Here is a 13594-nt window from a genome sequence, read left to right as displayed (position 1 = left end):
ACACTCAACAAAAGGGAAAAAAATGGAGTAAAAACAAAGAAAACCGAGTGAAGGACAGGACAAAGCTACAGGTGTCACTGGGAACATGAATCCCTTCGACATTTCAAGGGACACTCACTTCTTCATGTGACTGACACGCTCCTCTTCTCCGATTGGTGCAAGGGATGGCGGGTGTGCGTGCAGTGGTGGTCAGAAGTCGAGGAACCTACAGCACTCACTTCTAGACCAGTAAATGACACTTCTCAGGATCTGTAAAGGTTGTTAAGAAATCAAGGTGCTTAACCCTTTCAATACTGAGACGCATTTTCACCTTGAGTTTTTGGGTACGATTAGATGATTTTATTTACATTAGAATGGGTCTGTGGAGGTCAAAAGATTAATGGCCAGAGTCTTTACTACTCTAATCCTAACATATGTTTCTGAAGCAGTATAAAATCACCAAATAGTAACCAGAAAGAATATGAAAACGCTTCCTGGTACTAAAGGGATTAAGACTGAGATGAGATTCAAAGCATTATGGGAATTGTTTTAGTAGCTTATATTTGAAAGAGACAAACGGAGGAGTGTCAAAGATAAAAAAAAATCTGAGATAGAGAGAAAATTCAAAGCAAAGTGGAAACGAAAGCATCAGATTCCCGCTCTTTTGACCATGACTCCACAGACCTTTATAAGCGTGACATGACTGAGAGTGAGGCAAAAGAGTGTTAAGACATCAGACTGAGACAAGATCCAAAGCACAGTAGAAACAAGTGGACCAGGAATGCCTCTATTTCAACCATGGCTTCATAAACCTTTATATGTATGAGAGGACCTGAAAAAAGTGAGCCGTAGAAGTGGTAAGAGATCAGACAGCTGGTAAACTCTGGAACTCCCTACTTGCTTCTGTATTTCCAACTTCCTATGACTTGACCTCTTCAATACTAGGACACATTTTTACTTTGAGATTTGTGTACGATTAGACCACTTCATTTACATTAGAAAGAGTTTATTGAAGTCAGAAGATGAATGGCCACAGTCTTCATTATTATGGTCATCCACACGAGTTTCCGAAGCTGTCTAAAATCACCAAATAGTAAGCAGAATGAGTATGAAAACGCGTCATGGTACTGAAGAGGTTAACTTTATCTAAGATGGAGGTTATTTTAGCTAACTCTCTCGGACCTGCAAGGGGACTGTTAACTTAGAGGCCCTTTCTTTTTCATTAAATGTCACCCTTAGCCATAAAAAAAAAAAAACCCAAAGCAAAGTGTAAAGAGTGCACCAGATTACCTCTCGCAGACATTTACAGGAGTGAGATGACTGAATGAGACACAGGAGCTACAGAAGACGAGACAGACAGGTTGTGGAGCAAGTGAGGCGTCTCAGCTTGGGAGTGGCGGGATGGGAGGGTGAGGAATGAAGCGGGACAAGGAGCGTGCGTGTGGAATGTCGGCCGTGACAGGGAGGTGAATAAGAGATGATGAGGAAGCTTGCTGGTCACTCACTCACTCGTGGTGGATGAATAAGGGAAACGTGAGGGAGAAGGAACGCACCTCAGAAACGCACTAATTGTTATTCATACCTGGGTGAGAGAGAGAGAGAGAGAGAGAGAGAGAGAGAGAGAATGAGAAGCCTTAGTGGTGGGGAAGAGGGAATGAGGAAACAGGGATGTGTGTGGATTGAGGAGATGAAGCAGCCGACTTAAGTAAGACACACGTGAGAGGCAGTTCTAGCCAATGACAGCTGTCGTGGAAGAAGGATGGCAGGTGTCACTTTAGTTAGAAATAAAGGCAGGCAAATTGCTGTATCGAGTAGGGAACTGACTGTACGTAGAAGCATGACTGGTAATAATAATAAGAAAAAAAAAGCACTTTGAAGAGATTTATGAACGACTCGCACGACAACAAATGTAAAGCGAAGAGGTAAAACACTCACTTTCATTTTTCCATGCGTGACAAATGTAAAAAGAAATAAAAAAAGAAAAGAAAAGATCAAGAACGACTTAAAGATTTTACACACATCGACAAATGGAAATCAAAGAAATGAATAACAGAGAAAAGATTTAATCCCTTCAGTACTGGGATACATTTTTACCTTCAAATTTCTGTACGATTAGACCATTCTTTTTGACATTAGGAAACATCTATGGAGATCAGAAGCTTAGTGGTCCATTCTTCACTATTCTAATCCCCCATATATGTTCCTGAAACTGAATAAAATCACCAAATAGTAAGCGGAATAAATATGAAACCCATCATGGTCCTCAAGGTGTTAATACTTCTTATCCCATTTCCCGCCGCTGGAGCTCACGCCTGGCAGGAACGAGTAAATGGAAAATGAATAGAAGCTTGTCACTTTTAACCTTTATCGCATCGGAAATATAACAATCGTGACTGTGTGATAGATTAAATTAAGTCTGAGTGTATATATTGTTTACGGTGCTATTCTGGTTAAAAGCAACAGCAGCACTTTTCAGCATTTTGTTCCCGTAGTATTCTCTTCAGCACCCTGGCGCGTTTTCTTATTCATTCTGGTTACTATTTTGGTGATTTTATATTGCTTCAGATATATATGTTGGGATTAGAATAGTAAAGACTGTGGCCATTAATCTTCTGACCTCCACAGAGCCTTCCTAATGTAACTAAAATCGTCTAATCATATCCAAAAATCATGCTAAAACTGCGTCTCAGTATTGAAAGGGTTATTATTCTTTTTATTTTATCAGCCGTGGTACAGTGGAACCATGCGTGCTTTGGGGTCCGAGGGGTCTCTAAGCGCACGGGTTCGAATCTTGTCCACGGTCCAAGTGTAGGTTGAGCTTCCTCACTCGGGGCAACGGTTTCCTAGCGGGTGGGCTTTGAGATAGGAGGTACCCCAAATTTTATCCCTTTTAGCCCATAAATTCCTGTGAAAAACCCACATGGTATAAAAAAAAGTGGCTATCTTATCGGTGGGTTTGTATTCAGTTATTCTTTTATTATCAGTTACTTCATTTGATATTCTTTTACGTGTCAATAGATATCACTTACTTGTTTTCTTTGCCATTAAATTTTTTTTATCATTGGTTATTTCCACATCACTATTTTTCTACTGCATTGTTCTTCATTAACCCCTTCAGTACTGGGACATATTTTTACCTTGAAATTTCTGTAAGATTAGACTATTTTATTGACATTGGGGAGGGTCTATGGAGGTCAGAAGATTAATGGCCAGTGTCTTCAATATTCTAATCCCCCACATGAGTTTCTGAAGCTGTATAAAATCACCAAACAGTAAGCAGAATAAATATGAAAACGCGTCTTGGTACTGAAGGGGTTAACACGTGAACACTTATTCATTAATCTAATCTTTCTTACCTTCAGTTATTCTATTATCAACTTTTTTTATCATTCCACGTCAATGAAGAATCTTTAATCATTATATATATTGACCATTAGTTTCATCGTCAATTGTTATATCATAAATGGTTTTCTTTTGTTTGTTTCTCGCATTCTTTTTTCGTCAATAGGATTCCCTGTAACACTAATTGCTTGTATTCTTCAGCGCCACCGATATACAATGTGACTCTTTTTTTTTTTGTCACCCTTCATAAATTATCTCCACGTTACAAGGGAAAATGAAGATATTGTACTGGTGTCGGGAAATTATTTTTGTTAGTGTGTGTGTGTGTGTGTGTGTGTGTGTGTGTGTGTGTGTGTGTGTGTGTGTGTGTGTGTGTGTGTGTGTTTGTATGCATTCAAGGTCTCTCGATATATTGTTGTATGCATTCTTTTTGCTCCTACTTGACTAAAGCATCATCACCAACAACAAGAACAACATTAACTACTACTACTACTACTACTACTACTACTACTACTACTACTACTACTACTACTACTACTACTACTACTACTACTACTACTACTACTACTACTACTACTACTACTACTACTACAAGAAACAAGGCAGTGAGTTTTGTTTTGTCTTCCTTTCTTTTTTAATTTTTATTCTTATTCTCTGTCAAATATCGGGCAGTCACTAACCTGCCTGCCTCTTTCCCTGCGGCGTGGTGATGCGTGCACGAGTCTCGCCCTCAAGGCCTCATCAGTAAATGCTGTGTGTTCATGAGAGTTTCTTGCTGCCTCACATACCAAATAAGTAAAAGGTGATCTAGTGCATCATCTTGTGTTTTCATCCTCATCCCTCGTTATCATTCATTCTCTATTTCATCTGCATACTTTATTTTCTCATCCTTTATTTCCTCATCCTTCCTTTCATCCTCATTATTCATTGTCTGGTGTTTTCATCCTCTTCCCTCTACGGGCTGCAGTCACGCCTGGTGGTGCCAAGGCGTCAGGTGAGGAGCAGCAGAAGTTTGGTGACTCCTGGTTCAGATTTCACGGTGTTGAATACAGTAAGGTGTTTTATAGGAAGGGTTTCAAATTAAGTTGTTGGTTGTTGTGTTCCTTTTACAATATTCTCTCTCTCTCTCTCTCTCTCTCTCTCTCTCTCTCTCTCTCTCTCTCTCTCTCTCTCTCTCTCTCTCTCTCTCTCTCTCTCTCTCTCTCTCTCTCTCTCTCTCTCTCTCTCTCTCTCTCTCTCTCTCTCTCTCTCTCTCACACACACACACACACACACACACACACACACACACACACACACACACACACACACACACACACACACACACACACACACACACACACACACACACACACACACATTATAAGGTGTGCCTTGAGAGCGGGGGTTTGAAGGCCAACTTTCTCCGTGGGTGATCCGGCGGTCATAAAGGACTGGTCTCAGCCATTGTGCGTCCGACCACAACATGTGAGAGGAATCTTGTTCTCCTTCAGCTTGAATCCCAAAGGCCTTCTTCAGCGCATCATCCTGCCGGTCGTGTAACAGTGTCTCGTAACTCAGTGGCGTGGCCTCGCAGCCTTTTTACACAGGGACACCAAGCCGCTGCGTGGGAAAGGGAAGGATTATCAGCCACACACCTTGCTGCACACACAGGGTCTCAGCTTTTATTATTGACATTTGTTGCTTCAGGAGTCAATGAACAACTCAACAGATTGGTCGTGATGCTGGGCGCCACGCGAGGCCTGGCTGGGATGTTCTGTTCTGCTGATATAGTTTAACTTCTCAGGGACAAAAAATAACCACGTCTTTTTAAACCTTTTGTTTGTAGTATGTATCTTTCTTTTCTTATGTATCTCTTTTACCAAGTTCTTACAAGAAGGAATGAAGGATTTCTGTGTAACACTCATAACATTTTCTGTGCCGAGATGTATTACAGGATTGCAGTGTTTCATTAATGTTGCTGAACAACATAAAATAGCATTTGACATGTAAAAATTCTTCATCTAAATGACTGAAATACGTCGAAGCATAAGAACCAAATTACTTCATAACATAATTGTGAATTATTTAATGAATTACGTGACTTAAAACTTATAACATTGAGGAGCGAATTGCACTAATGTTTTAATCTCATTTCAGGAAAACTTTTGCCGTTACAAATTAGAGAAATTTAATAACCTCTGTCAGGACTTCAACTTTACTGATGCAAATGCATGTCAACTTTGTATATTTATGTTCACGTCGCCTTAAAGAGAGAGAGAGAGAGAGAGAGAGAGAGAGAGAGAGAGAGAGAGAGAGAGAGAGAGAGAGAGAGAGAGAGAGAGAGAGAGAGAAATAAACAACTTCAAACTTTGCACCGCGTCTCACCTCAAATCATCCCTATTTTTTTTTCTTCCTCGATATATTTCTCGCTCAGGACTTCTGCTAAACTCACTAAACTCACTCTCTCTCTCATCTCTCTCTCTCTCTCTCTCTCTCTCTCTCTCTCTCTCTCTCTCTCTCTCTCTCTCTCTCTCTCTCTCTCTCTCTCTCTCTCTCTCTCTCTCTCTCTCTCTCTCTCTCTCTCTCTCTCTCTCTCTCTCTCTTTTCATCCTTCACATAATAATAAAAAAGTAATCTCAGTGTTAGCGGCGTAGAGTCATCCCTGTAGAAACCCTGAGAACCTGTATGATCTGTAAAAAGTTGAAGCCATATACATTTTACATAGCGCTTATCACACGGACGGGGAAATGAAAGCATAAAAACATCAACATCAAAAGACACGCTGTTTCCAGACTGACTTGCAACACAGACCTTCACATCCCGGCGCATGCCATAAGGGATTATTATTAACCTCTTCAGTACCATGACGCATTTTCATATTCATTCTGGTTACTATTTGGTGGTTTTATACAGCTTCAGAAACGTATGTGGGGGATTAGAATAGTGAAGACTGTGGCCATTGATCTTCTGACCTCCATAGACTCAATAAAATATTCTAAACGTACTCAAATTTCACGGTAAAAATGTGTCCCAGTACTGAAGGGATCAACGCACGTGTACGTTTATGTCTTGTCGTTATCACAGACCTATCTACTCTGAACGGAAGCCACTACCTTATAAGCAACGGTATTAAAACTCAACCGTCGTCACACTTTAACTAAGCCTCTGTATCTCCACTGTGGCGTCCGGCGTGAGGGCAGGCAGGATAACACAGCTGGATATACTCGTACTAGTAGTGGTGGTGGTGTAAGAATATAAAACCACCACACTTTACTGTTTATTAGTAGTTCGAACGTGAGTCGCTTTTCAGTGGGATAACTTCAGATGGTTCAATGTTGTAAAAATCCCGAGAAAGAGAGAGAAAGGAAGAAAGATAAATAGATAGACACAGTAATAGTATTGGAGTATTTGATCAGTAACTTTTGTTGTTCTTATTGCTTTTTCGAAATTGTGATGTAAAGTTGTATATGTGCGATCTCATTTCATTGACTTTTCTTGCGCTAAACTATAAGGAATGCAATGACCGACCACGTCTTTCGTTATTGTTGATGCTTTCTCAAATTATATACTCTAGACTTGCACCGGATCACTTCACCAGCCATTCATTAGCGTGACGGGACACTGCTTAATTAAAAGACACTGAAAAACACAAGAAGGATTAACAGAGCCACCATATCGCTTCCTTTGTTATGATGCATGGCGTGTTTTTAAGTGACTCGCCTGCCCAGACCACTTCAGGAACCTTGAGAACAATGACTTGATGATTCCGTACTGTTTTTTTTTTTTTTTTTTTTTTTTTTTTTAATCACGCAATTCTTACTCTGTTTCTGTTGACGCGATGTTCCTGTCTCACTCCACGGCACTCCTGCTACAACATGTGTGCGGTGAGTTCTGTTTGGCTTTCCTTGCTCACGGCGGCTTCTCGTCTGTTTGATCTTTTCATTGTTAATAAAGCAGTGGAGTAATTAAGACGACGTGTTTATTTATGCTTTGTTTTATTTTGCGAACATGAATATGAAAAAGTCATAAGAAGAAAGAAACGGAGACGTATAGTAGGACTGTATACGGTCATTGTAATTTATGATGCACGCACACACACACACACACACACACACACACACACACACACACACACACACACACACACACACACACACACACACACACACACACACACACACACTTGTTTGCTAGCATGCAGAGGTGAGGTACAGGCGCCAACTGTTCTCACCCTGTTGCAAGTATCAGTGTGAGTGTTCTCGCCCACAGAGCAATAGTGAAGTAAGTAGTCAGCTGGCAGCGCCACTCAGTGTGTCTGTCTTTAGAGTGCAGTCTTCTCGGGAATAATGGCGGCAGGATTTAGTCGCAGGAGATTATGAAGAAAAGTTCCGAGTCATATGTTTGTGTCTATCAGCCCCCTATTTTGTATATATTTTTTTTTCGTGCATACTTCCTTTCATGTATATGTAAGTGTCAGCATTACATCAAACAATCTGATTACACTTCTATATAGATTAACAATTCTTGCGAAGGGAAGACTTGTGTGTAAATATATTTTGGTTGTGCAATCACGGTTTATTTTTTATATTTTCTTAACACTGCAAGGTGCGTGTGTGATGCGTCACGCCACCCGTGGCGTTCCCGCCGCAGCCAAGAAATGTTACAGTGGCTCAGCCCTCACGCGCGTGTATGCGTGAGGGTTGGTCTCGGAAATGAACTCCCCTTCAGGGCAGGATTGTGAGCACCTCATCGTCCAAGATGGCGAAGTATGGCAAGTGGAAATTGTTATGTTGTCACCGTTTGTGGCTGCCAAGTTGAGTCAGTTCACTGAAAGGAAAGAGGCGGTCAACGGTGGCGTGGCGTGGCGGGGAGGCAGGCTGCTGCGTGCATGCCGGTGGTCCCGTCCAGGTGGCCTTGTCATCAGCCTCCCTGCCGCCCACGCGGCAGCGCCCGACACCTTGTTAGTCTGTCCTAACAGTCGGAGAGGCTCACGCAGCATGATTAGTACCTTTCCTTATGATGTTTTGAGAGAACATGACTTTCCTCGGAGGAGAAGTGGCGTCTGAGAATAGGACAAAGAAAAATAAAGATAATGAGATCATGCTTCTTTCTATTTCGTGGAAGGACACGGTTTGTCAAAGGGAAGATTCCCGGCCCTCATCCAGAAGGTTATTTTGTCCTCCGGTGCCTTGAGCAACATCAATCACATATTTTATTTGTTCGCTATCACATCATGAATGTGTATTACTTCAAATTATATATGTGTCATCTATGAGGTACACGGTTGAAATAAAACACATTACACCAGCAGGAAGTAGAGATACGTGTGAAGGATCATGTATCAGAGGACTTAATTGTTCTGCTGCCGACAGTGGACGTGAACTCCGATGTTGAGAAATATTGATAATTATTGTTAATAATGAAAATGAAGCTCTCTCACTAGGCAGGTTAGTTCACCCCATATCGAATCAGTCTTTTCAAGGCGACATGGCCAGTAAATTTGGCTGATGACACGCGGTTAGGCAAAACGGACGATCCAAGGAAAGACACGGGTGTTGTAACCTCCCTCACTTCAGGACAAGAATGAATGCATAATCAAAACACGAATGCCAGTCACTCACAAGAAGATGAAGTGTGTGGCCAATCATGTAAGCAGAAGATATTATTGAGACGAATAACACATCTAAAAAAACAAATGAACTCATGTAATTCAAGCAACGTTGATATCGTTCGTTCATTAGATTACTGCAAATCTCTATGTGAGTGACGTCCGGCGCTTTGTCACTACTCACTTATCGCTCGCCAGTATTAAAGAAGCAAATACGCCCGATACGTAACTTCCTTTCGAGACTGAGAGTTACAAAATACAAACCAGATACAACGAACAGGATTCCCAGGTTCGATTATCGCATTCTGAAACGTTTCGACGCATTATCTCCACGGCTTTCAACAGACTCAAGCTAGTGATAGGTATTAGGGATTTCCAGGACGTTCTCATGATTCAAGTAATCGAGTAACAAATGGCCAGAAATATTCATGAGAAAATACAAGTGAGATTCTGATTTTCGTAGATAGTGAAGAGTCCCAATAAGAGCTGAGTGTTGACGTGTGATCCCGGTATTGTGGGCGAGTGAGTGGCAACAGTTGGGGTCATATGGCGCCGATAGAAAAACGAAAATTGACTAAAGTAGAAGGTAACGAAGAAAACAGAGAGACAAAAGAATAAAGGAAAGGGCTTAAAACACGAAAACAACACAAATAGAAATACTTTGAAAAAAAAAAATCAAGAACCACGAAAGGTATTAATCCCTTCAGTACTGGGACATTTTTACCGTGAGTTTTAGGTGTGAGCAGACAGTTTTATTTACATTAGGAAGAGTCTTTGGAGGTCAGAAGATTGATGGCCAGAGTCTTCACTATTTTAATCCCTGCTTAAAGACGGGTTCATACGTGCCGATTTGCGATTGACATTGGAAGTCGGTAGAGTTTCCGTCTGAATATCGGTGTCTAGCGACTGGAGAAGCCAGTCGCAAAACAAGACCAACATGTTGGTCTTATCCAGTCGATTTGCGACTTTATTCACGTTGTGACGTCACGGAGTAAGCTTTGAAAATGTGGTCTCCAGGTGTAGAGAAGATGTTAGAGTTGGTGAGGGAAAAAGAACACACCTGGGATCCCAGAAATGAATTATACAGTAAAAAAAAAAAGCTTGCACAAATCGTTGTTCGAAATAGCTGTCACTCTTCAAGAAGTGTTTCCCTCAGTGCAGGGTGTTGTTGGAGGTGAGGACTGAAGACTTATCAAGATTTAATTTGATCGCAATTGTGCATAGTCTTCTTAAGATTAATGTGTGGTAAACTTTCCTTTCTTTCCTTTTACTTAGCCAGGGACGTATCCACAGGCATTTTCTTTTCTGTTCACTCCTCCGGTACGCCAAAAGAAGAACAACCACAGCTTCAGCATCGTCACTGGAGGAAGACATCCTGGCGGGTAGTTGTTTGTTTACATTCACTTCCCGCCAAGACGCCAACTATAGTCGATACTTCCCAGTTGCTCTGTGTGACGTTTTCCGAATAGAAGGGCTCAGTTGATGCTTCTAGCGGCATGCAATTTCAGTCGCAAATTGGTATGTGTGAACCCGCCTTAAGTTTTTAAAGCTCTATAAAATCACCAAATAGTAAGCAGAATGAATATGAAAACGCGTCATGGTACTGTGGAGTTAAAACGCAAGCTGGTGATATATGACTGGCCAGAGGAAGAAGGAATGAAGGTAGCGAGACCCACAGGAAGAAATGGACGCTCAGGACAGGAAGAAGTCAATGTGCACCAGTCACTATTTTTGTCAATCATTGTGGTGACTCTCTCTCTCTCTCTCTCTCTCTCTCTCTCTCTCTCTCTCTCTCTCTCTCTCTCTCTGGGAGTTGCGAAAGTGCGGTTGCCAACAACATTACTGCAATTGAAATATAATTGTGTGTTTAGGATTTGTGGTGGCGATGCAGTAACTGGCGAGGGGAGGAGGAGGAGGAGGAGGAGGAGGAGGAGGAGGAGGAGGAGGAGGAGGAGGAGGAGGAGGAGGAGGAGGAGGAGGAGGAGAGTCTGTGTTTGTTTAGTGCGAGTGCAAACACGTATGATTATTATTGTAACTGTTATTATCTGCAGGTGTTTTTGTTGTTGTTTAGTAGCAGTAGTAGTAGTAGTAGTAGTAGTAGTAGTAGTAGTAGTAGTAGTAGTAGTGGTATCATTATTATTATTATTATTATTATTATTATTATTATTATTATTATTATTATTATTATTATTATTATTATCTTTACTGTAAATCTTCCTTGGCGCTTGCGAATGAAGAATTTTGATGTTTAAAGTGACGACAATCGCGCTAAATTCAGAGACACATGTACCTCTCTCTCTCTCTCTCTCTCTCTCTCTCTCTCTCAATTCTCTCTCTCTCTCTCTCTCTCTCTCTCTCTCTCTCTCTCTCTCTCTCTCTCTCTCTCTCTCTCTCTCTCTCTCTCTCTCTCTCTCTCTCTCTCTCTCTCTCTCTCTCTCTCTCTCTCTCTCTCTCTCTCTCTCTCTCTCTCTCTCTCTCTCTCTCTCTCTCTCTCTCTCTCTCTCTCTCTCTCTCTCTCTCTCTCTCTCTCTCTCTCTCTCTCTCTCTCTCTCTCTCTCTCTCTCTCTCTCTCTCTCTCTCTCTCTCTCTCTCTCTCTCTCTCTCTCTCTCTCTCTCTCTCTCTCTCTCTCTCTCTCTCTCTCTCTCTCTCTCTCTCTCTCTCTCTCTCTCTCTCTCTCTCTCTCTCTCTCTCTCTCTCTCTCTCTCTCTCTCTCTCTCTCTCTCTCTCTCTCTCTCTCTCTCTCTCTCTCTCTCTCTCTCTCTCTCTCTCTCTCTCTCTCTCTCTCTCTCTCTCTCTCTCTCTCGGCAGCTGGATGAGTGGTGAATGAGAGGCTTTGGATGTCCCTTTGATAAGTCTTCTTTTCACGCAGGATCACTGACACTGGTGGCTGGCGGCTTCCCAGTCCCCGCCACCTGTAATAAGCTGCCTGTGTATAGCGTAGGAAGGGCTGCGTGCTTCCCTGCGTCCTGGTGTGTCGCGCAGAGCTTACACTGTGGGTAGGTGTACCATTGCGTCGCTGTCACTAAGAAGCATTAGTAAGTTTATGATGCATTTGTAGAGAATTGAAGACGGTGTTACGAGAGAACTGTAAGGACAGGCAATGATAAAGAAGGTACAAAGGAAGGCTATATATGTGAGGCTTAATCCCCTCAGTACTGGGAGACAATTTTACCTTGAGATTTGTGTACGATTAGAGCATTTTATTGATATTTGAAAGGGTCTATGGAGGTCAGATGATTAATAGCCACAGTCTTTACTATTGTAATCCCCGACATAAGTTTGTGAGGCTGTATAAAACCACCAAATAGTAAGCAGAATGAATATGGAAACGCGTCATGGTACTCAAGGGGTTAAGAATATAAAACTAAGGAAGGCAACATGGGTGAGCCTAGGAGTATAAAGGAAGGCAGCACAGTGAGTCCGTGGGCTGTGTATTCTGGTGCAGGCTGGGTCCGGGGGCTGGGGACTTGGGGCTGGTGGCTGGGAGCTGGGGTCTAGGGATCATCTAGTCTGCCCGGCCAATGACGCCTGGCTGGTGCGCAGGTCTGTGGCGCAAAGCAACAACTCTCCGGTGCGGGATGTGTGATCTCACCGCTGATGAGGATCACTCCAACATTCCCTCCATTGTTCTGCACAAAGTAACCATTGCAAGTGCTCATTAAGATAAGCAGAATACACAAACACTCATCAACACAAGACCGCAGCCTCAGACACGTGCCGGGCATAAAAATGTTAAAATGACCATTACTTGTACTATCAACCGGAAATATTGGCTCATTAGTACACCTCGCGGGGAACTCCACCTCATCAGCGGCAGGGAGATGAGGTGATGCCGCGGCCCATCACCACCACACCCTCCCCCCGGCTGTTGTCAGGTGGCCCGGCGTGGCGCGGCTGATGTCTTCATTCAGGACGGGAAGTTGGGTCTGTGATGGGGTCTTGCTATGAAAATTGTGAGTCTTTTGAATACCTTCCTCTGGCGCTTGGCTGCTACTGACGGTATGTAGAGGCGATGCGGTCAGGGTGTCCTTGAAGATATAATAAAGAAAATGTAAGAAGCTGTCAGGTTTTGTGGCAGCCCTTGCTTGAAACCCTTTTCCACATATGATTCCCATCCATTAACCCTTTGAGTGCCACGACGTGTTTCCATATTCATTCTGGTTAGTATTTGGTGATTTTATACAGCTTCAGAAACTCATGTGCGGGATTAGAATAGTTGAGACAGTGGCTACTGATCTTCTGACCTCCATACACCCTTCCTAATGTCAACAAAATCGTCTAATTACACACAAAACTCAAGATAAAATGCGTCCTAGTACTGAAGGGGTTAATTGATCTATCCTATGTTTCTGTGATTCTCTGAGCAAAACACAAACGAAAGTTATTTTAAATAGATACATGCGTCTTTTCAAATAGCGTACCGGCTGTGCCCAAACAATAACAACTTTGTATGAGTTTTACGAACATAGTAAGCGTAATTGTGGGTCATTTAATCCACTTCCCCGCCCTTCCCTTTGGCATGTTAGTCTCCTTCAGTACATATGACCGCCATTAAGCAAAGCAAGATCCGCCTCTTCCATTAGTATGTTTTCTGTGTTTCTTCATCTCACAGTCTTATTGAGTCTTGTCTCATTGGTATCTTTTCTCTGCTTTATTTCTTCGTATTCCTGCTTCATTATTTC

The sequence above is a fragment of the Portunus trituberculatus genome, chromosome 47 (assembly GCF_017591435.1).
Source record: "Portunus trituberculatus isolate SZX2019 chromosome 47, ASM1759143v1, whole genome shotgun sequence".
Classification (NCBI taxonomy): domain Eukaryota; kingdom Metazoa; phylum Arthropoda; class Malacostraca; order Decapoda; family Portunidae; genus Portunus; species Portunus trituberculatus.
Note: the sequence above shows the minus strand (reverse complement) of the source record.